The sequence below is a fragment of the Phoca vitulina genome, unplaced genomic scaffold (assembly GCF_004348235.1).
Source record: "Phoca vitulina isolate PV1807 unplaced genomic scaffold, GSC_HSeal_1.0 scaffold8, whole genome shotgun sequence".
Classification (NCBI taxonomy): domain Eukaryota; kingdom Metazoa; phylum Chordata; class Mammalia; order Carnivora; family Phocidae; genus Phoca; species Phoca vitulina.
The window spans coordinates 73,275,545-73,295,701 of NW_022589711.1; the positions used below are offsets into that span (position 1 = coordinate 73,275,545).

The 20,157-nt window shown below is 37.3% G+C and overlaps 1 pseudogene; it reads left to right on the forward strand.

Moving 5' to 3' along the window:
* Nucleotides 1-282: 282 nt before the first annotated feature.
* LOC116634132 lies at nt 283-16,920 on the forward strand (annotated as a pseudogene).
* The last annotated feature ends 3,237 nt before the right edge of the window (nt 16,921-20,157 follow it).

Here is a 20,157-nt window from a genome sequence, read left to right on the forward strand (position 1 = left end):
GAAAATTACCAGTTAAGAATTCAACTCAAAGAGAAGACCAAATTCTAAGAGATGAACTATTTTAGGCTTCTGGCTTGCCTAGTATATTTAAGGTCATACTACACAGAATTCATGAGGAGCCCTGGTAAGAATTCAGGCTGTTTTTGACAATTTCCCTCTCCCAGGCAGAAGCATGAGTCAAGGCCGCTCTGGTCCTGTTGGGGTCGGGTGGGGGGGGGGTCCTAGCCAGGAATAGGGAGGAGGCATCTCAGTCAAGTGTGGGAACTCTTAGGACAACACCCCATGTTGCCCACTCCTGAACAACTGGCAGCCTCAGCCTCCTTCCCAGTTCTCCTCGAGACTTCCTGTCCTGTCAGCCTTGCGGGTTGGTCGACAAGAACCTGGGAGAAGGCTCACCCGAAAGTGGAGCCTCAGGTGAGTCAAGAAAGGCCAGATGCTGCAGGGGGGGATTTAGGTATCAGGTCATTTAGGAAGAGCTCCAAGCACTTTCGTTCTTGGGGATCATCTACTCACTGACAGCTGGATGCACGCTTAGGGGTCTGGATGGTTCTCAGCAGGCTGACAGACATGGGGACAGGAGGAAAGAACACAATGTCTTCAGGAATGTCTGGGAAGCCATAAAACAAGGGGTAGCATTTCCTCCTGCATTCTCCCTTGCTCTCCCTGAATGAAGACAGAGTCTTTTAGGGTCACAATGCCATGTGGGCAGGTATGACGTTGGCCTCCTCTCTCTGAGCTGTGGTCCTGAAAGCTCTGAGCCTCCGGCCACAGAAGGAATAGGGCTGCCCCCTCTTTGTGCATCACATGCATCAAATGGGCCCTGAGCAAATGCCAGGTATCTACCAACAGGGCAGAGCCCTAGGTCAGGCCTGGAGCTTACCGTCACCTCAGAGGCTGTACCTACCCCACCCAGTGCCACCTTCCACTAGTTTAAACAACAAGCTCTGAGGTGAGACAGAGGTTTCCCAACCCTTTGAAACTCAACAGATTCAGTGTATCATTCAGGGCTCTGTGGGAATCCAGGAGCTTGCTACTTGGTTTCAAGTCCTGGAGCATTAACATCCCCTGGGAGACAAGACCCCCAGACGACTTGTGTGGGCATGCAGATTTGAGAAGCAATGCCCTACCAGACCATCTCCTTTCTGCCAAAGTTAGAATCAGGCCAAAGAAAGCTATGAAATTGTTTTGAAGCTGAGATCTTTGAGTGGTGTGTGGTTGCCAGATCTTTTTCTCTGGTTTACTTCCTGAAGAAGTCTTTAATGCTGGCTCTGTATGCATGAGTGAGAATCGCTGTTGGCACACACGGCTGGTTTCTCCCCCCCACCCCCCCACCCCCCTGGAGCCTGGAGTCTGAATCTCACTTCATAGTCCTCAAGGTTCTCTGGAGCTCTGTTGTTTAAAGAATGTAATGTGAATGCTACTCAATTGGACAGCAAAGGGCTTGCTCCTGAGGAGTGTATCCTTTTCAGAGCCCTGAACTAGTTAGTGCTCATCTTAGAAAAAGTCCTGGCATCATATTTTAAATTCATTAGGAAGTACCACCTTCCACTCCATACTTGTGTTTGTTACAAGACAATGACCTGTCAGATATGCGATGCGTCCCTCTCTCTTCTTCCAAAGGAAATAATCCTTTGTAAGCAAGCCAGGATTTATGGGTTTCTTGATTCAGAAATTAACTGCTCAAGAAGAGGCAATTTTGTTTGCTTTCTTATGTTCCTATGTTTGATTGAGGCACAGTCTATCACATTTCTATGAATGATTTCAACAATAATAGCATATACTTTCATCATTTTGTTTGTAATGAAGTATAGATTGATAAATAGTATATTCATCATAAGCAGTATTTCTAAATACCTATTATATATGCATGTTTCCTGAGGCAATTTTTAAAAAGAATTTGAAAAGTATCTTTTTAAATGTGGCATTTTTTAATTCCCCAGGGCACTCAGCTTTCTCGACATGATACTGAAGAAATGAGTAGGGTGTTCTGTTTAACCAGCTGTGGTCTCATCTCTGGCGAGTTACAAAAGGGAAAAACATGGCTTCTCTCCAAGGATGTTACAGTCTAGAATAACATCCACAAAATAGAGGAAACTAAATATTGTTTGATGGCTGTACTAGGTCGCTTGAAGGTCCAAGAAGACAAAACCCATTGCTTGCTTTAGAAGTCTGAGAACACTCATACAGCATATGTGACTTGGACATTCCACATAGACAAAGCCAAGCTTTTCAGCGCATGTGAACCCTGATGTAAAGACGATATCACCCAGCACTTGTGTGCAAATAAACTACATAATGCCTTTCCCAGCATTTCTGATTTCATGTATCCTCTTCCTATTCTGGCTTAAATTTGTCATGAGGATATCCTACTCATGACAAATACACTGGTTAGAGACCAGGGCCCAAGTCATGGGGCTGGGAATAGAGAGAACCTGTAGGCCATACCAGGACACACATCACACACACACAGAGAATGAGGAAAGCTGAGGTGAGGATTTTGATAGCACAATAGATCTTCTGATGATCAATGTAATCCACATCCATTTAAAAAAAAAGAAAGAAAAAGAAAATATAGAAAAGTAATAAAGAAGCTTTTTGATTCTAATATATTAATCAGAAATCATTGCTATAGGCATAATTTACCAGCATTGTGTGTGTGTGCGTGCGCATGAGCACGCATTTGTACTCAAATACAAATACATGTGTTGGCGTACTGCTGTGAATTTTGGGACTGACCGAGGAGGTGAGAGCAGAGGGATAAGGAAGATACAGTTTAATCAGTCTCTTTGGGTTGAAATTGCTTTGTCTTGCTTCGATTTTCAGTGCTATCATTTTGATATATGGTATGAAAAGTTACCCTCTTTAGCACCATTAAGTATTCGCTTATGTTGTCTACCCTGTTCTGATGTGAGGTTTGACAAAAGCGCATGCTGAACAAAATGGAAATGACTCCCTTAGGGTTACCTCATGCTCTTTGATTCAGTAAGCAAATGAAAATTGGGAGTTACTCAGTTATTTCTTAAAAGGCTTCAGATATCTATATCTGCTTCAATATGAGAAAAATGTTAGGTCCTACAAGATGTATTTCTGATGTAATTAATATAAACCTTTTCCCTGGGCTTATACCTCTCTTAATCCCAAATCACCTATGTATTGCAGAATAGGACTGCTTGACTGAGAGTTTATGTCTTAAAGACATTATTCTAGACCCTGTGTGAAAGAGAAATTTGTGCCAGATATGGGTCTTGATTTATAGAACTCGCTATATAGAGTGGGAGATATGAAGCATATGGAATATACGAATGAATTTCATGATGAGTATAAATTTCAGGAAAGAGCAGAGGCAACTTGCCTACATGTTTCACTAAGGAATCCCAATCACTTTCAGATTCTCTCGAGCATCGTGTTCACCAGGAAACCTTCCCACTGAGTCCTTAGTCTAGGCTAGAGACCCTTTCATGATACTTTCATTAAAGTATGCATATCTCTATCACTTCACTTAACTCCATTTTTTCTTGTACTTCTCTTTTCTAGACTATGAATAAATTGAGAGCAGGTAATATGACATTCATTTTTGCATCCCTGTGAAATAGTACCTGAGAGAAAACAATTTAATAAATGCTATTGGAATGTATGAAATCAAGAGAAGTTCAGAAAGGCAACTGGAAGGAATCATTTTGTTTTGAGATACCAACAAATTCTTTAAGAAATAAAAAATTCAGAAAGCAGTTATTATATAGAGTAGAATTAAGAAAAAAATCCAGGGGCTCAGAATGTTGTGGTATTGAGGGTACCCTTTCATTTGCAAATGGGATGCCTTGATTTTCCTCAGTCAGCAAAACTTGATTGGTGGTTTAAGAGATAATAGAGTTATTTAATTTTCTTAAAGCTGTGATACAAAATTCAAAGAAAAATTTTAGAAACTAGCCTTTATTTAAATAAGACAGTCAATCTGCAACAACATTTCTCTTAGAATTTTTAAAACAAGTGGTTTTCTAAATAATGGAATGGTCTCTAATTATTTAAGAGATTGTCTCTCCCAACCTCTTTTTTGTCACCTACATCGCCTTCCCTCTCTACCACCTTTTAAACTTACCTTTTAAGACGCAAATATATTTGTAATAAGCATTCAAGAGCAGTGTGAAGCAGTTTGACTGTGGGAGGCTTTCAGGGGAAGAGAGTTATATTATTTGAGGAGGTCAAAAGGAATTCATAATATGCACATATATGATTCATAGGCAGATAATCAAATCTTAGCCTGAGAAACACATTTCAGAACAATCCTGGAAGAGTAGAGGCTAATATATTTGGATATAAAATGGAATGGTTTCAGTGTACAATATAATTTCTATCATCTTAATCAGATCTATAAGGACATGATTATACTGCATTTTTATGCTCAAGTTTTTCATAAGCTTTCCTTGGAAGAATTTTTTAGGAATGGGTTGCATTTTCAGTATTATTTTTAGCCTTATTATCTTCATTTTCAAATTGAAACCTGATTTTCTTGAGATTTATTTGGATTACAGTATTCTATTACAGAACCTAGTGGGGGGAATGTCTTAGAGTTGTAAGAGACCTTGCAGCATTCCTAACCTAATCCTGGACAAGTTGAATAGAAAGACAAGTACTTGTCACAGTTTTGTGAAAAGAACATAAATTTTGTATCAAATAATCTTGACTGTTGTCCTAGTTCTACCACCTACCTTGTGGATTTTCTGTTAAGTGGGAATGAATTAAAATCATTAATTACATGAATTAAATAAAACTATTGGATTAGATTAAATGTTTTAAGTATTTTGATTGAGCACCTATTGAGTTAAATATTCCGATAGAATACGCACTCCAGTAAAGCAGGATTTTTTATGTTTTTCAGAGCCTGGAAACAATGCCTGGAGCATAATAGGTGTTCTATAAAATGCTTTAAAATCAATGGGTTTAAAAAATTAGTTGCTCTGAAGAAATAAAACATTTTTTTTGCATTAAAACTGTGCTGAATATAATTCAATTTTGAATAATTTGGAGTCAATATTATGATTTCCATATATTCTGATATCATTAAAATGTTTTGATTTTGAGGTGCCAGAAGGTCATTTTGGAGGTTCTGGTTTTATGAGTTGATGGAAATGGATTTTATTGGGCTTTAACCTCCGCTTTAAATTTGTTCAAATTTAGGCTTTGTATTAATGTGAGGCTGTTCTTGTGATTCATGGGAGAAGACCAAGAAATATGATTTCATTATAGGTAGCAAAATTTTGGCAGCAAACTATCAAATAAATTTACTTATGAATCTATCCAGCCACCCATCTATCCATAATATTTCTGTACTGGAAGCTGGCACAGTGGATGAACTGGGAAGTGTATGGTGTAGAGTGATTCAATAAAGTCGTCCTGTTTAATATTTATTGCGCCCCCCCCCCCGTGTACTAAGCAACACACGGAATACAGATTAGATCACAGTTCTCACCTTCAAAAGTTAGACACGAGCACCTCGTAAAGTCTCTGTAGAATGAGGCAACTTGCCAAACCAACAACAACAAAAATAAATTAAAAAGCTTAAAAGGTAATGACTGCAGTTTTACTCTTGATTCTTGACTCTTTCTTGCTCAGTCTGAAGAAATAAATCGGAAACAGAGCAGATGGGGCATATCGAGCCTGTGTTCAGATACCAGGCCATTGAAAGTAGACCCATCCATCTGCGAAGGGTGACACTGAGCTGTCTTCATGGAAGAAAAGCTTGATTTGGGTTTTAAGAGATAACAAATTTCATCGATTTTTGTAAAAGTTGTGATACAATGTTTAAAGAGAAGTTATTCTGAAAATTTGCCTCTATCTAATTAGGCAGTAACCTGAGTTAGAAAAAAATAGTGCTTTCAGATTTTTTTTTTTTTTTTGAGAGAGAGAGTGAGAGAGAGAGAGAACAAGCAGGCAGAGCAGCAGGCAGAAAGGAGGGAGAAGCAGGCTTCCCGCTGAGCAGAGAGCCAGATTCGGGGCTTGATCCCAGGACCCCGGGATAATGACCTGAGCCGAAGGCAGATACTTAACTGACTGAGCCACCCAGGCACCCCAGATATTTTAAAACAACTGAGTTTCTAAATAATTGTTTAGTAAGTAAGGGCATATTAGGATGTGGTATTTCCAAGCCTGTAGAGAAAGAAGGAGACCTGCTCTTGGCATCTTCCCTTTCACTCAATTGTCTAAGCCACAAATATATGTATAATAGGAAGTTGGATTTATTCTATGCATGTTGTAAAGAACCCTTGTTAGCTTTTGTCACAAGATAATCTATAATAACATAAATCACTTTGTCTAAAATGGCTTCTAGACACTTGGCATGAGTCTAGATCAAATTGAGATATTCTGTAATTATAAAATAAATACTAGATTTTGAAAACAGTGTGAAGAAAGGAATGAAAATTATCTCATTAATAATTTTTTGTATTGATCACATGTTGAGATATATTTTGGATACATTGGTTTGAAGTATATTATAAAATTAATTTCAATTATTTTATTTTATCTCTTTTAATATGGCTACTAAAAAAATTTAGAATTGCATATGTGGCTTACATTATATTCCTATTGGGAACCAGTGTTGAATGAAACTTTTCCTGTTGCCCTGAAATTGGTTTCTAGGACCTATAGATAAGGACAAGAAGTTCTAATTGGCCTCACATTCCAAAGAGAACAGCCAGAAATTGGGCTAAATTGCCCTCTAAAATGTGGGAGAACTATTTCTCCTACATCCCAAATTCAACCAAACAATGACTCCCAAGAACAATGTTTATAGACAAAAGCTTTCCCCACCTCCTTGTGTTCACAGTCCATCCACCCCCACAAGTCAAGGGGTAAAGTTTAGTGGTTCAGGATTGGGAATAAGAGCTTGAGGGTCCTTGAAAGAGATGGAGCAATGCATTTTACTTTTATCCCTGGTTGGATGCTTGATCAGTTACGGGATCTGGGGACCACTCTGGTGGAGCATCAGAGTACAGTGGAGAGCATGTTGAATCATTGGGAAAGTTTGATGGGTATACCCTGAAGGTGACTCTTGAACTGGAACATGGAGGCTGGTCTCTCCTTCTAGTCTAGAAATGTATGAAAGCAAGAAGCTTGCCTCGAAAGTTTGCTTAGCCAAAAAGACTATTCTATAATTTGCCTGTGAAGAAAAGCCAAAGGGAGGAGGATCATCATCCCCAAGTCCTGTGGCCCTTAGAAAGAATAAGAGGACCACTTTGATTGTCATGGCTTCATGCAAAGGGGCATGGAGGTTAGAGGAGGGAGTAGAAGCTATAGGGTTGTCCAGGCATCCTGGCCAACAGAGGGGCATTTCTCATCACCAAGAAGGTTACACTCCCTCTTTTCATTTTTCCCAGTGCTGCTTGTATGTGTTTGGTGGAAGTAGGGTGATAGTCAAGGGAAGTCAGGGTAAAGCCTGTTGACTGTTTGTTTTATAATATTTTATAAACTTTGCACTGGTCTTCACCTATGAGTCCTGCTCCCAAGCACTTAGCCCTGGTCCCAACATGCTATTACATACTCACCCATGTCACTGTCCTACTCAAATGCTATTAATGGTTTCCCATTGTCTTCAAGACAAAATCCTAATTCCTTAAAAGATCAAAGTTGTGGCATTTGGTCTTTACCTATCTTTCTAGCCTCTCTTATCTGTTAACCTCAATCTTTCTGTGCTTCAATCAGATAGAACAAGCTGGAACTACTTACCTTTACTTGAAATCATGTTTTCACTCATTCAACAAATACATATTGATTACCTCTTATGCATCAGTCACTCTTCTAGGCAATAAGGATATAGTAGGTAAACCAGACATTCTTCCTCCTAACACAGAACTAATGAACAGGATATTTTTTTGTCTTGGCAAATTCTGTCCCTGCTTTTTGAATATGCTTCTTTCCCTCTTCCACCACAGATTAAATGTTACCTTCATTGTGAAGCCTTTCTTAAGATAGAATTTATGCTATCTGGCTTTGTACCTTGTATTTACTGTTTGATGGAATTCTGTCTCTATTACTTGATTTTCTCCCCATGTAGCCCGAGTCATTGAAAGGAGCTATGTTCTATCTATCTTTGTATTACAACATCTGGCACTTTATGGCTACTTAGAAAAAAAATGTATGCTGAAATGCCTCAACCTTATTGTCTTTTATTTAATTCTTTCTCTCTTACTTTTGTATTTTTCAGAAGTTATATAACATCCAGAGACTTCGCAAGCCAAGTTTAGTTCAGAACAGTTACACAATCAAAATATGCTTTAAAGAAGTCTATTCCAAGTAGCATTGGTTGAACGATTTAACATATTTCTTTCTGTATCTAAACAGTGAAGTCATTCCTGTCTTTTGGGTAAAAAGTAAAGTACATTAACTCTCCAAATTATTCTCAAAATTAAGCATAAACAGCTGCTATCGTTTTGAAAATACAAAACTATTTTGACCATCAGAGGCTCATTTCAATGCATACAAAAATAGAGCTATATATAGCTAACACAGACTTGCATGTTGCTAAGTTATAATCACTGAGTCACTGATTAAGGAGTGGCTTACATCTGGGACTTGTCTTGAAAACAAGATTTTTCACCATCAAAATGGTTATTTCCCTTTCTTCAGTATTTGATAAAAACTAAAGTAATACAAGGTTTCAAATGGCAATCTGTGACACTTTCAAAATTGGCCATTAAATTTTATTGATTTACTCAATATGTAGGACTAGAATAAGAAGATACTGGTTGATTGGAGCCCTAGACAACCTCAGAATTTATAAGACACAGAAACATCAGAATGATCTCAAGCATCTGAAAGTGGCATCAAAAAGTGAGGGTCTCAGCCTCCACAGCACCTGGCATGGTATGTGGGAAGTAGAAGCAGTGGGCAAGATGGGACTGCAAGGAGGAACTCATGCAATAAGGTAGCAGTAATCTGTTTAGTGCCAACAGAATGATGGCCAAGCCAGGAGAAGACAGGTGGATGGATTATGACATAAGACCAACTATCTGCACATACCTCGATGCCTCTGCTCTGTTCATGCCCCCTGCTTCTCAGCAGCAACTCCAGAAAAATGTCAGGAAACAAATCCTGAAATAAATGAGATTTATTTTTACCACCTGGTACAATGGGCTTGAAGTATAAATCAAGCTGCATTATAGCAAAAAGAAATTACATTTCTTATATATTTGAGTTTAGGAGCTGCTATGCAAATATGTTGTACTATATTACTGTGCATCTGTATGTATTTCTGAAGGACATATTTATAGAAGTGAAATGCTGGCTCAAAATTTATCTTTCACATTTTGGTAGGTACTACCAAATTGTCCTCTAACGTTATATATTTTGTTATTTTTCTAATGACGATGTGTAGAAGTGTCCTTCGTGTGATGCCTTTGCCAATATTTATCAATAGCTCCTAAAGATTCATTTACCTAAAATACCTCTTTTAGTTTATTCTCACAGAAATATCTCTTTTGGTTTGTTTCCAGAAGGCTTTGCCCAGAGATAATTGCATTTAGCTCAATTCCATTCCAATCCAATGTCATTAATTCATTTTTATCATCTATTTCCTTTGCTTTGAAGACATGTTGAATAGAGGTGGAGGACAAGAGACTAACATTCATTAAGTGGTTACTTCGAATTGGGCACTTTACAATTAGTACTTCTCATCCTAATAACATTATTTCAGTGGTTCTCAAAAGTGTGGGCTCTAGAGAAGCAGCATCATCATAATCTGGGACCTTTTTCAGAAATGCAAATTCTCAGGTCCTTCACTAGACCTACTGAATCAGGAATTCTGTGGAAAACCCAGAACTCTGTTTTTTCTTTTTACAAACTCTCCAGGTAATTCTAACGTACCCTAGAACTTGAGAACCACTGCATATACTCATCTCATAGATGAGAAACTGAACTGAAGAAGTAAACACCTTTCTCAAGGTTACTCAGCTATATAAGGTTGACCTGACTTCAAAGTCAGCACAATGCTTTTTGTGTGTGTGGAGGTACATTTTAATAGGTTACAAGTGTAAGATGTGCTATTGGGGAGATAATATGGCAAAGCATGATAGTGTAGAACTTTGAGAAAGCTAAGCAGCAGGAAAAGCTGTAGATAATCATTATGGTCAGGCAGACCATAATGAGACAGAGAACACCAGGGCTCCAAAACTGGGAGAGAGAGACAGACTTTGCCAATATATCAGTTGGGACTGAAATTGACCTTGGGTTGGCAATTTCTGTTATTCTCACAAATATGCCAGAAATGTGGAGAATAGTCAGTATGCAGAGCATAAGCCCCTGATTTGTAGGTTAGAATCATTGTAGTGCTAATAATGTAGCAAAAGACAGGGGCAAAGTTGGAGAAGACAAATTTATCTTATGCTAGAATTAGGGCATCTTTGTCAGAGATGATTATTAGTCACTGAAATGTTTGTAGGTTTTTGTTTTCTTAAGGAGAAATACTGCAAGTTTCGTGGTAAAAAGGTTGGGTCACAGAAGTATACGGGAAATAGAGGGAAAAGTGCTTTCATTTTGGCAGAGGAGATAGTTCACTGTAATTCATTGTTAAATAAAAGGAAATAAGTTCTATGAGATGCACTTTCCCTCACTTGCTTTGCTTGCTCACATAGAAAGACAACTCAGACCGTATAAAGGGAATAACTGGCTACCATTCATTTGATTCAAGAATGTAACCTTGAAAATGGGGTTCAACCGATGGATCCATAAATTCAAGAGCCCTTTGAGTCTGGAAGTAGGGTAAAGACAACTTTGACTTCTTATCATATACCTGAGTACAAAGGCAGGATTTTTCTTTTTCTGCCAAATCACAAAACAACTAGAAAAAAAATTGACCAACTTAGGGGAAAGTAGTGTGGGTATAGCGTGTAATGCGTGGTTCTCATACTTTAGGAGCATCAGAGTTACCTGAAAATCTTCTTAAACATAGGTTCCTAGGCTGGACTCCCAGAGTTTCTGATTCATTAGGTCTGGAGTGGGGCCCAAGAATTTGCTTTCCTAACATGTTCCCAGGTGAGGTTCATACTGAGAAACCCTGGTGTAGGGAAAAGAGTTTGGATTTGGGAATAAGAACACCTGTGTCCCTCTCCAAGTCATTACATGTGATTTCTGAGTACCCTTGGACAAGTCACTTAACCTTTCTGATTTGAGATGTCTCCTTTGTAAGTTATGCATGATGGTAATAACAGCAACTTAATGAGGTTTCCAGAATGATTGGGAGGACCAAATGTGATGATGCAGAAAAATGTGAATGTTGGTTAATAATGCGTGTGATGGTCAATTTTATGTGTCAACCTGAGTGGACAAAGGGATGCCCAGACAGCTGGTAAAACATTGTTTTTGGGCATGTCTGTGAAGGTATTTCTAAAAAGGATTAGTATCTGAATCAGTACACTGAGTAAAGAAATCTCCCCTCACCAGTGTTGAGGGCTCTAACAGAACAAAAAAAGCAGAGAAAGGGGAAATACTCTCTGTTCTTGAGCTGGGATGTCCACCTTCTCTTGTTCTTGGACATAGCAGCTCTCATTCTCAGGCCTTTGGACTTGAACTGCATTATATCAGCTTTCTTGGTTCTCCAGCTTGCAGATAGCAGACTGTGGGACTTCTCGGCCTCCATAATCTCATGAGCCAATTCCTATAATAAATCTCCTCATATATATATAGATATATATAGGTATATATCTATATATATCCTATTGGTTCTGTTTCTCTGCAGAACCCTGACTAATACAGTGTGTTTCTTCCTCTTTATTTTTATAGTTAAAAACAAAACAAAACTCCTCCATCCACAAATTTATCTCCAGATGGTTCTGCCTTGTTTTTCTCAGGCTGATGTAAGCCAAAGTAGGTGAGCAGTCTATCACAACGATAAATTAGAAATTCTGGTAGACAGCACTGGTAGCTTACCCAGTAGCCACCTCTTCCTCTTTTTCTTGTTCACAGAACATTAATTTTGTTCAAGGATGAGGTAGCTTTGTGCTCAAGGAATAAGAGTCCTTCCCCTAGCCTGGGTTGTGAATAATGGTTGGTCTAAGCCCATCTTGGTAACCTCAGCTTTTTCTCACATGAATAATGCTAAAAGGGTCAAATTTACATTTACATTTACAAATTTTACACTCAACTTATATTTATTCAGTACTAAGCACTATTCTTGGTGGGGAGATAAATGTACAAGAGTAACTATTAGTCCCAAATGGGAGGCCTATGTTGAACAAATAATAACACAAATCATTTCTGCCATGAAGTAAAAGTACTGTGCATAGTAAGACTACGTAATTGGGATCCTAGCTTATTCTGGGTGAAGCAAGAGGAAAGGGGTGTCAAGGAAGATTTCTGTAAGTAAGTGGCACTTCGGCTAAGAATTAAGGATGATAGGAGCAAAAATATTTCAAGCTTGTATAAAGTCTGTGAATGGGAAGGAGCTTTCTACATTACACAGATTGGTGATATCAAATGTGGTCAGATCAAAGAGGGAGTTAGAGGTTATGTTGGGCATTTCAGACTTTAGCTAAAAAAAATAAATGGGAAGTCACTGAAGGATTTTAGCTTGCAATCATAAGACAGATTTGCATTGAAAAAAAAGTACACTGACTGCCCATGAAGAATGAACTGAAAGGAAACCAAGTGGGCACGTGTGAAGCCCATTAACAAACACCACAAAAAGAGATGGTCACAGCTTGATCTAAAGCCACTCTATCCAATGTGGTCAGCACTAGCACTACTGAGGGCCTGAAATGTGGTTTGTCCAAATTACAATGTGCTGAGAAGTATAAAATACACACCAGATTTCAAAGACTTAGTAAGAAAAAAGGAATATGAATATCTTATTAGCAATATTTTATATTGATTACACGTTAAATGACAATATTTGGGATATAAATTGAGCCAAATAACATGTCTTATTAAATTTAACTTCACCTGTTTCCTTTTACTTTTTTAATTTGGCTACCAGGAAATTTAAAAGTATATGTGTGACTTGTATGTGTGGATTACATTGTATTTCATCAGACAGTGCTGATCATAATGATGACAGTGCAGATGGAAAGAAGTAGACATATTTGAAAAGAGTTTCTGGGACTAAATTGACTAATTTGACAATTTACTGTAGAAGAGAAAATTATCAAGGATCACATCTCTCTTTCTGGTATGAATAATTGGATGGAGACATCATTTCTTGAGATACCAAAGAGAGGAGATGTGCTAAGGAGAGTATGAGAGACAATGTGTTCAGATTTGGTGGTGTTGAGTTTAATGTTCCCTGGAAAAGAAATCTGAGCAGGACATACGAAGGTAGGAGTTGCTTTTCTGTGGTAAATGGAGCAATGGGAGTGGTTGGGTTCACAGGGAAACTGGTAGTTTAAAGAAAAGAGGAAGAGATTGAGAAGGAGCTGCCAGAGGGATAAGAGGCAAACTAGGATAGTGTGTTATCAGGAGAAAAGGAAGGTGATGTCATCATATCAAAGACTACTGAGACAAAACCAGCAAAATGCTGATGATTACTAAAATTCGGTGATGGACATATGGTTGTCCATTGTTCCTATTCTCTCTACATTTATGTGTATTAAAAATTCCTATAATGCAAAAATGTTGTTGAGTTTTCTGGAGACCTAGAAAGAAAAGGGCTGAAACATGTTCTTTGAAACATGATGATTCAGCCAAGTCATCCATAAATTTCTATCACAATTAAATTGTACACATTTATAGCTCAATTAATTAAAAAATACAACAGATGTAGATCTTAAAGCTCAGGGAGGCTTGTCCAGTGAAGGAACACCTTATGTACATCCCCTCTTCCATGGTGATAACTGTAGAATTTCATGTAATTTGAGAAGGGAGAATATCAAAAAATGTAAGTACTTATTGTCCACAGGTGAGAACGAGGACAAGAATAAGAAAGTTTGGATCGGGGTGCCTGGGTGGCTCAGTCGTTAAGCATCTGACTTTGGCTCAGGTCATGGTCCCAGGGTCCTGGAATTGAGCCCCGCATTGGGCTCCCTGCTCAGCTGGAGGCCTGCTTCTCCCTCTCCCACTCCCCCTGCTTGTGTTCCCTCTTTCGCTGTGTCTCTGTCAAATAAATAAATAAAATCGTTTTTTTTTTTAAAAGGAAAGTTTGGATCATATCCTTTGAATTTTCATCCTTTCCACTGACCCAAAGAAGGAACAAGATATAGAGGTATAAAACTGAGATTTCAATCAATTGGATGATAACACACAGTAGCTTAAATCAAGGATAATATATCCTAGCTTTGCAGTTTCCTGTTATTAACATTTTAGCCAATGAAGAGTCAGTATTGTCTAAGTCTTTGTGCTTGATATATTGTAACTGCTGTGATTATAAATTCAGTTTCCTGGGATTTTCATTTTGATTATAATGATTCTAAATGTCAGGAGTCAATAGATCATGCCTCAATATTTTTTGTCTTCTCTAGGCACAAGTAGGCTAGAATTCTAAGAGCAGTGAAAATAAGAAAAAGCAATAGTTCAAGTTATATCAATTGCATTAAAAATTTTAACACAATGTTAACTGTAGGAAAACTTATTCTTAAAGTTCTTTCAAAACCCTTAAGAACACATTCACTTTGATGAGTATAGTCATGTGTAAAATTGTTCAATCACTATATTGTACTGTACTATATTGTTCTATACGTCAACTTTGTGTCCTGCACCAATAAAACTTTATTAAATAGAAAATTACAAGAAAAAAATGTACTAGAAATATATCTTTTTGTGAAAAAATAATATTTTATTTGCCTATAGCAAGAGAATAGAAAATTCACCAACAGGATATATGAGAATAAAGTATTGAAAAAGATTCAAGCTAGCAGGTTAAGTCTGACTAGTCAATGAATGTCTTTGAGACAGCTGATCAACTATTTGTAATAATCTATAATAAAATAGAATAAGATTCCTAGCACCATATGCTCAAATATACTAAAATAAACTCCATATGTGTTGAATATCCAAATAGAAAGTGAAACAGAAATGCTAAAGATTACATAAATGACTATACATATAAGCAGAAAACATAAAGGGAAATATTGATAGATTTAACTTATACATTTCAAGACAGTAAAAATACTCTGAACTGAAAGGAAAGGCAAACACAACATAGGGAAAATAGTCACAATGTATAAGAAAAGGTGAATATATTTAATACAAAAATCTTATTGAACTATAAGAAAAAAGGATAAATGTCTGGCTAAGATATAGGCAAAGGTGTGAAAAGGAAATTTCCAATAATAAAAAAAGTAAAATTCAATTTTATGTAACTATTAAAGATTTTTAAAATAAATGCTACTCTGAGAACATGGGCTCTCTCATATTATGTCGATATAACATAGTATCTTTTGGGAGAGCAATTTCAAAATATGCTTTAAATCTAAGAAAACTGTGTATAGTTTTGGCCCAGAAACTACTTATAAACTATATTTTAAGGAAATTATCATGGCTAGGTATAGAAAATAGTAGAAGAACATTCACTAAAACATTACTTAAAATTATTAAAACTGAAACAGCCTGTATTTCCTGGAAGGAAGGATTGATTAAATAAAACATTTTATAGAAATACAATGAAATGTCATTCAGGAAAGATGTAAGAATGAATATTTAATATTCTGAAAATATATTTACAATATAATTGTTTTAAATGGTAACAAAAAGTATTGTCCCATTTCCCATACAGAGGACTATAGAATACACACCAAAATGTAGAAGTGGCTATTTCTGGATGGTAAAATTATGGTGATAGAATAATGAAAATTTCTTCTCTCCTTTTGGCTTGTCAGAATTTTTTTAAGTGAGCTCTTATTTCTATTTTCAATAATTTACTTTTTAAAATTGTGACATAGTTCAAATATATAGAAGAGTATAAAGGATAATATAATAAACATCTCAGAACTGGAAAGTCAACATGCCAGGTCTTAATAACATTTTACTATGTCAATTTCAAAGGTTTTTCTTCTCTTCTTTCTCTTCTCTTCTCTTCTCTTCTCTTCTCTTCTCTTCTCTTCTCTCTCTTCTCTTCTCTTCTCTTCTCTTCTCTTCTCTTCTCTTCTCTTCTCTTCTCCTTTCTCTTCTCTTCTCTTCTCTTCTCTTCTCTCTCTTCTCTTCTCTTCTCTTCTCTTCTCTTCTCTTCTCTTCTCTTCTCTTCTCCTTTCTCTTCTCTTCTCTTCTCTCTTCTTCCCTTTCTCCCCCCTTTTTGTTATTTTTCAGAATTAAATAAGATTTGCACTTCAAACCACAAGAAAATAAGAAGGTCAGGAGTTACTTTTGTACCTTAAACAACTTGAAAAAATTAAATGATAGGAAAAAAGCACTTTCTGACATTGAACAAAAGGCTTTCAGCACTGGGACCCTAGAATCACCTCTAAGTTCTACCTAGAGGGTAATTATTGGTCTGTAGGACAGATAGATTTGATATCTTCCTCCCTCGGATGCCCTTCTTTGATCTCATTTCTAGTCTTTTCTCTCCATCTCCACTATCCTAAATTTGTTATCAATCCACAGGTTTTCATATTTTTCCTATGTACATCCATTTAGTACTATATGGTATTGTTATATATGGCTTAAAATTTTATAGAAATGGTATCAGATGTAAGCGCCTCAGGCGCAGCATTGTAAACACTGTAACATTTCTCCCTTCCCGCCCACTCATCTGCCTGTTGGTTACTTGATAGTTCACACTATGGAACCACTGGCAAAGAAGATGTTTAAAGGAGTTTTAGTAGTTGCACTTGTGAGATTTTTTGGAGCACATTATTTGTTTAATAAGACGAACACAAGCCAAGATTTCAGGCAAACAATAAGCAAGAATTTCCCTTCATCTTGGAAGTTTATTACAAATCCATTGAACAGTCTAGAATGTACAGAGAACAAGATCAAGAAAAATGGTTGAAGAGCAAAAATTAGGACCAGTCATCAAATTCAGCCTCCCCTCTAAGCTGTTTGAGACCTTTGTGGGGGAGAAGAAAGATGAGCACACCACATTGTAGACTTCTGGCCCCACGGAACAAAACAGGAACTTTTCTGGTTTGCCAAGACTTACAATCATTTCCCACACACTATGCAAATCCCCTGCTTTTGTTTGTTGCTTTCCTTCTGCATTTATTGTTAAAGATTACTGTTTAACAACTAAAAGACTAGGACAAGAAAGAAAGAAAAAAAAGAAGTGGTATCATATTATATACATATATTTTGCTCAATACTATGTGTTTAATTTTTTTTTCACATTAATCCCTGAAACTGGCTTATTTTCTTTAGCTGTTACATATTGTTCTATTGTGTGAATCTGTGATAATTGACTCATCTATTCCTGTTTTGACGAACACTTAGTTCATGTTTTATACAATAAGTGGATATCACTTTTAAAAAAAATCACAGAAGTTATTAAGATTATTGAGCAGTAGGGGCGCCTGGGTGGCTCATTCGTTAAATGTCTGCCTTTGGCTCAGGTCATGATCCCAGGGTCCTGGGATCGAGCCCTGCATCGGGCTCCCAGCTCAGTGGGGAGCCTGCTTCTCCTTCTCCCACTCCTCTTGCTTGTGTTCCCTCTCTCACTGTGTCTCTCTCTATCAAAAAATAAAAAATAAAATTCTTAAAAAAAAAAGATTATTGAGCAGTGGTGAAAAACATTGCATGATGGATTCAAAAAATACATTTGGCTTCAATATCTTATAGGAATTACCTGATTTTTCCATGAAAATGCAAATACCTATGGATGAATTCTCCTATAGAGATGAACTCTGTTTAAATTCATAATAACTTAAAATTTTTTCATCTTTAATTTAATTTAATTTTTTTTAAGATTTTATTTATTTATTTGAGAGAGAGAGAATGAGAGACAGAGAGCATGAGAGGGAGGAGGGTCAGAGGGAGAAGCAGACTCCCCGCTGAGCAGGGAGCCCGATGCGGGGCTCGATCCAGGGACTCCAGGATCATGACCTGAGCTGAAGGCAGTCGCTTAACCAACTGAGCCACCCAGGTGCCCCTCATCTTTAATTTTAAAAAACCCTTTACTATCTGAAATACTAAACAGAATTTAAAAGAAAAAACAAAAACCCATTTTAGACTCTGTTATAGAAGTTTCCCAGGCAATCACACATCTGGCAAAAAAGAAATAGTTTAAGCCTTTTTTAAAGGTCAACTGAATTTTAATGTACAATTCACCACCAAGTTGACATAGAGCTACTTATTTTTCTGAATGCAAAAATAGGACTAATGCTCACTCCTTATCCTAGGGGCCTGGTACATAATGGACAGCCAGGAACTATTTATTGAATGAATTGATATTGAATATATTGATTTTTGGCTTGAAAAAAAATTCCAGGACAGGGCATGTTGGTGTCAAAATGTGGAAATAAGGAGTGCGTTTTATAATAAGGGGTGTGGGCAGAGGCAGAATATATATTTTAAATTTGTATTTTCCTAGAAATCTGAAACATAAGATTATGATAGATTAAAATGGATTCTTGTCTGCTTTGCTGGCCTTTTTATTCAATACCTGCCAGAGGACATTAAGGCTCTAGTAAAGAAGTATCCGATGACAGTATATTGACAGAAACATCAACCCTCCCTTTAGGGAAGTATAGGTATGTATATATACATATCACTATATACTATATAGGCCATCCTTTTATTGGAAATTTCAAAAAGTTGATGTTATATTAATTCCTTAAAAAACGAATAGTTTCAATTTTATCATTAATTATTTCCTTGTTGTTTACATTTATTCTTATTTTCTTCAGTATACACTCATATATCTTAGCCATACCTCAGGTCACAATTCTTGGCAGTTAATGCACACTTACCCTCTCTGAAGTATCTTTTATCTTCTGTTAAAATAGTGATTAAAATGGAGAGGTAATTTTGAAAGGAAATAAAGCATGTCTAACTAACTGTATGGATGGAGCCACTCTTTCAAATGTATTGAAGAAAATTTGCTACAGACAAATTTGTGAAGACATAGCATTATGTTTTGTGCATTTAATTTTCATTTATTCATTTGCTCCATAATATCTTTGAGTGCCTAAAATGGGACACATTTTGTCATAACTGTACTGACTGCTTGATAGTCCTGAGCCCTGGGTTCTAACCATGACACCACAACCAATGAGCAGTTTGGTGCACTGGTTAAGAATCCGGGCTCTGAAGAAGGAGCCTCCAGGACTTACATTTTAGCTGTGTGCCCCTGAGCATGGTATGCAACTGCTTCGAACATTCGTCTGCTCATTCATAAATAGGGTGAAAATAACATCTAGGATTGTTTTTTGAAAAGATATTTATTTATTTATTTGACAGAGAGAGAGACAGACACAGAGAGAGCACAAGCAGGGGGAGCAGCAGAGGGAGAGGGAGAAGCCGACTCCCCGCTGAGCAGGGGGCTCGATCCCAGGACCTTGAGATTATGACCTGAGCCGAAGGCAGATGCTTAACCGACTGAGCCACCCAGGCACCCCTAATATCTAGGATTGTTAAGAGGATGACATGGTACAACGTGTGTACAGCTCAGTGGCCAGTACATAGAGAGGGGACAGTAAATTCAAGATGATGACGAAGTTGATAATGATGGTTATGTTGGGCAAGAGCTACACTCTCTTTGGGTCTCTGCTTCCTTGACTGTAAAATGAAAGGTTAAGAGCAAATAAATCATGGTTGGGCGCCTAAGGGTCGCTCTTAGCAGAAAACATTGGTACCCCCATTGCCTTAGAGTAAACTATGCATTCTGGGAAGTCTTTAAGTGCAAATACACAAAAAGAACCATTCTGTTCCTGAGATGTACACAGGTTAATTTTCCATTGTGTTTGCAGTGCCCATCTATGACTTATGTCAAATTGTAGCAATATTTTCTTTAATTTAACATAGTGAAATAAAAAGTGGTCTTGGTTAGAGTTGAAACTGCAAGGTCACCACTGAAGGAATGGCTGATTATATTTCTTCCCACTTTCAAAAATTTAAGGTCTGCCTTGGAAACATACACATTCATAACACGAAATACATTACTACTTGATATGTTACTCATAGTATTTACTGAGTCTATCACGATTTTAGCACCTAAAAAATAGAAAAATTGGGGGCACCTGGGTGGCTCAGTCGTTAAGCGTCTGCCTTCAGCTCAGGTCGTGATCCCAGGGTCCTGGGATCGAGCCC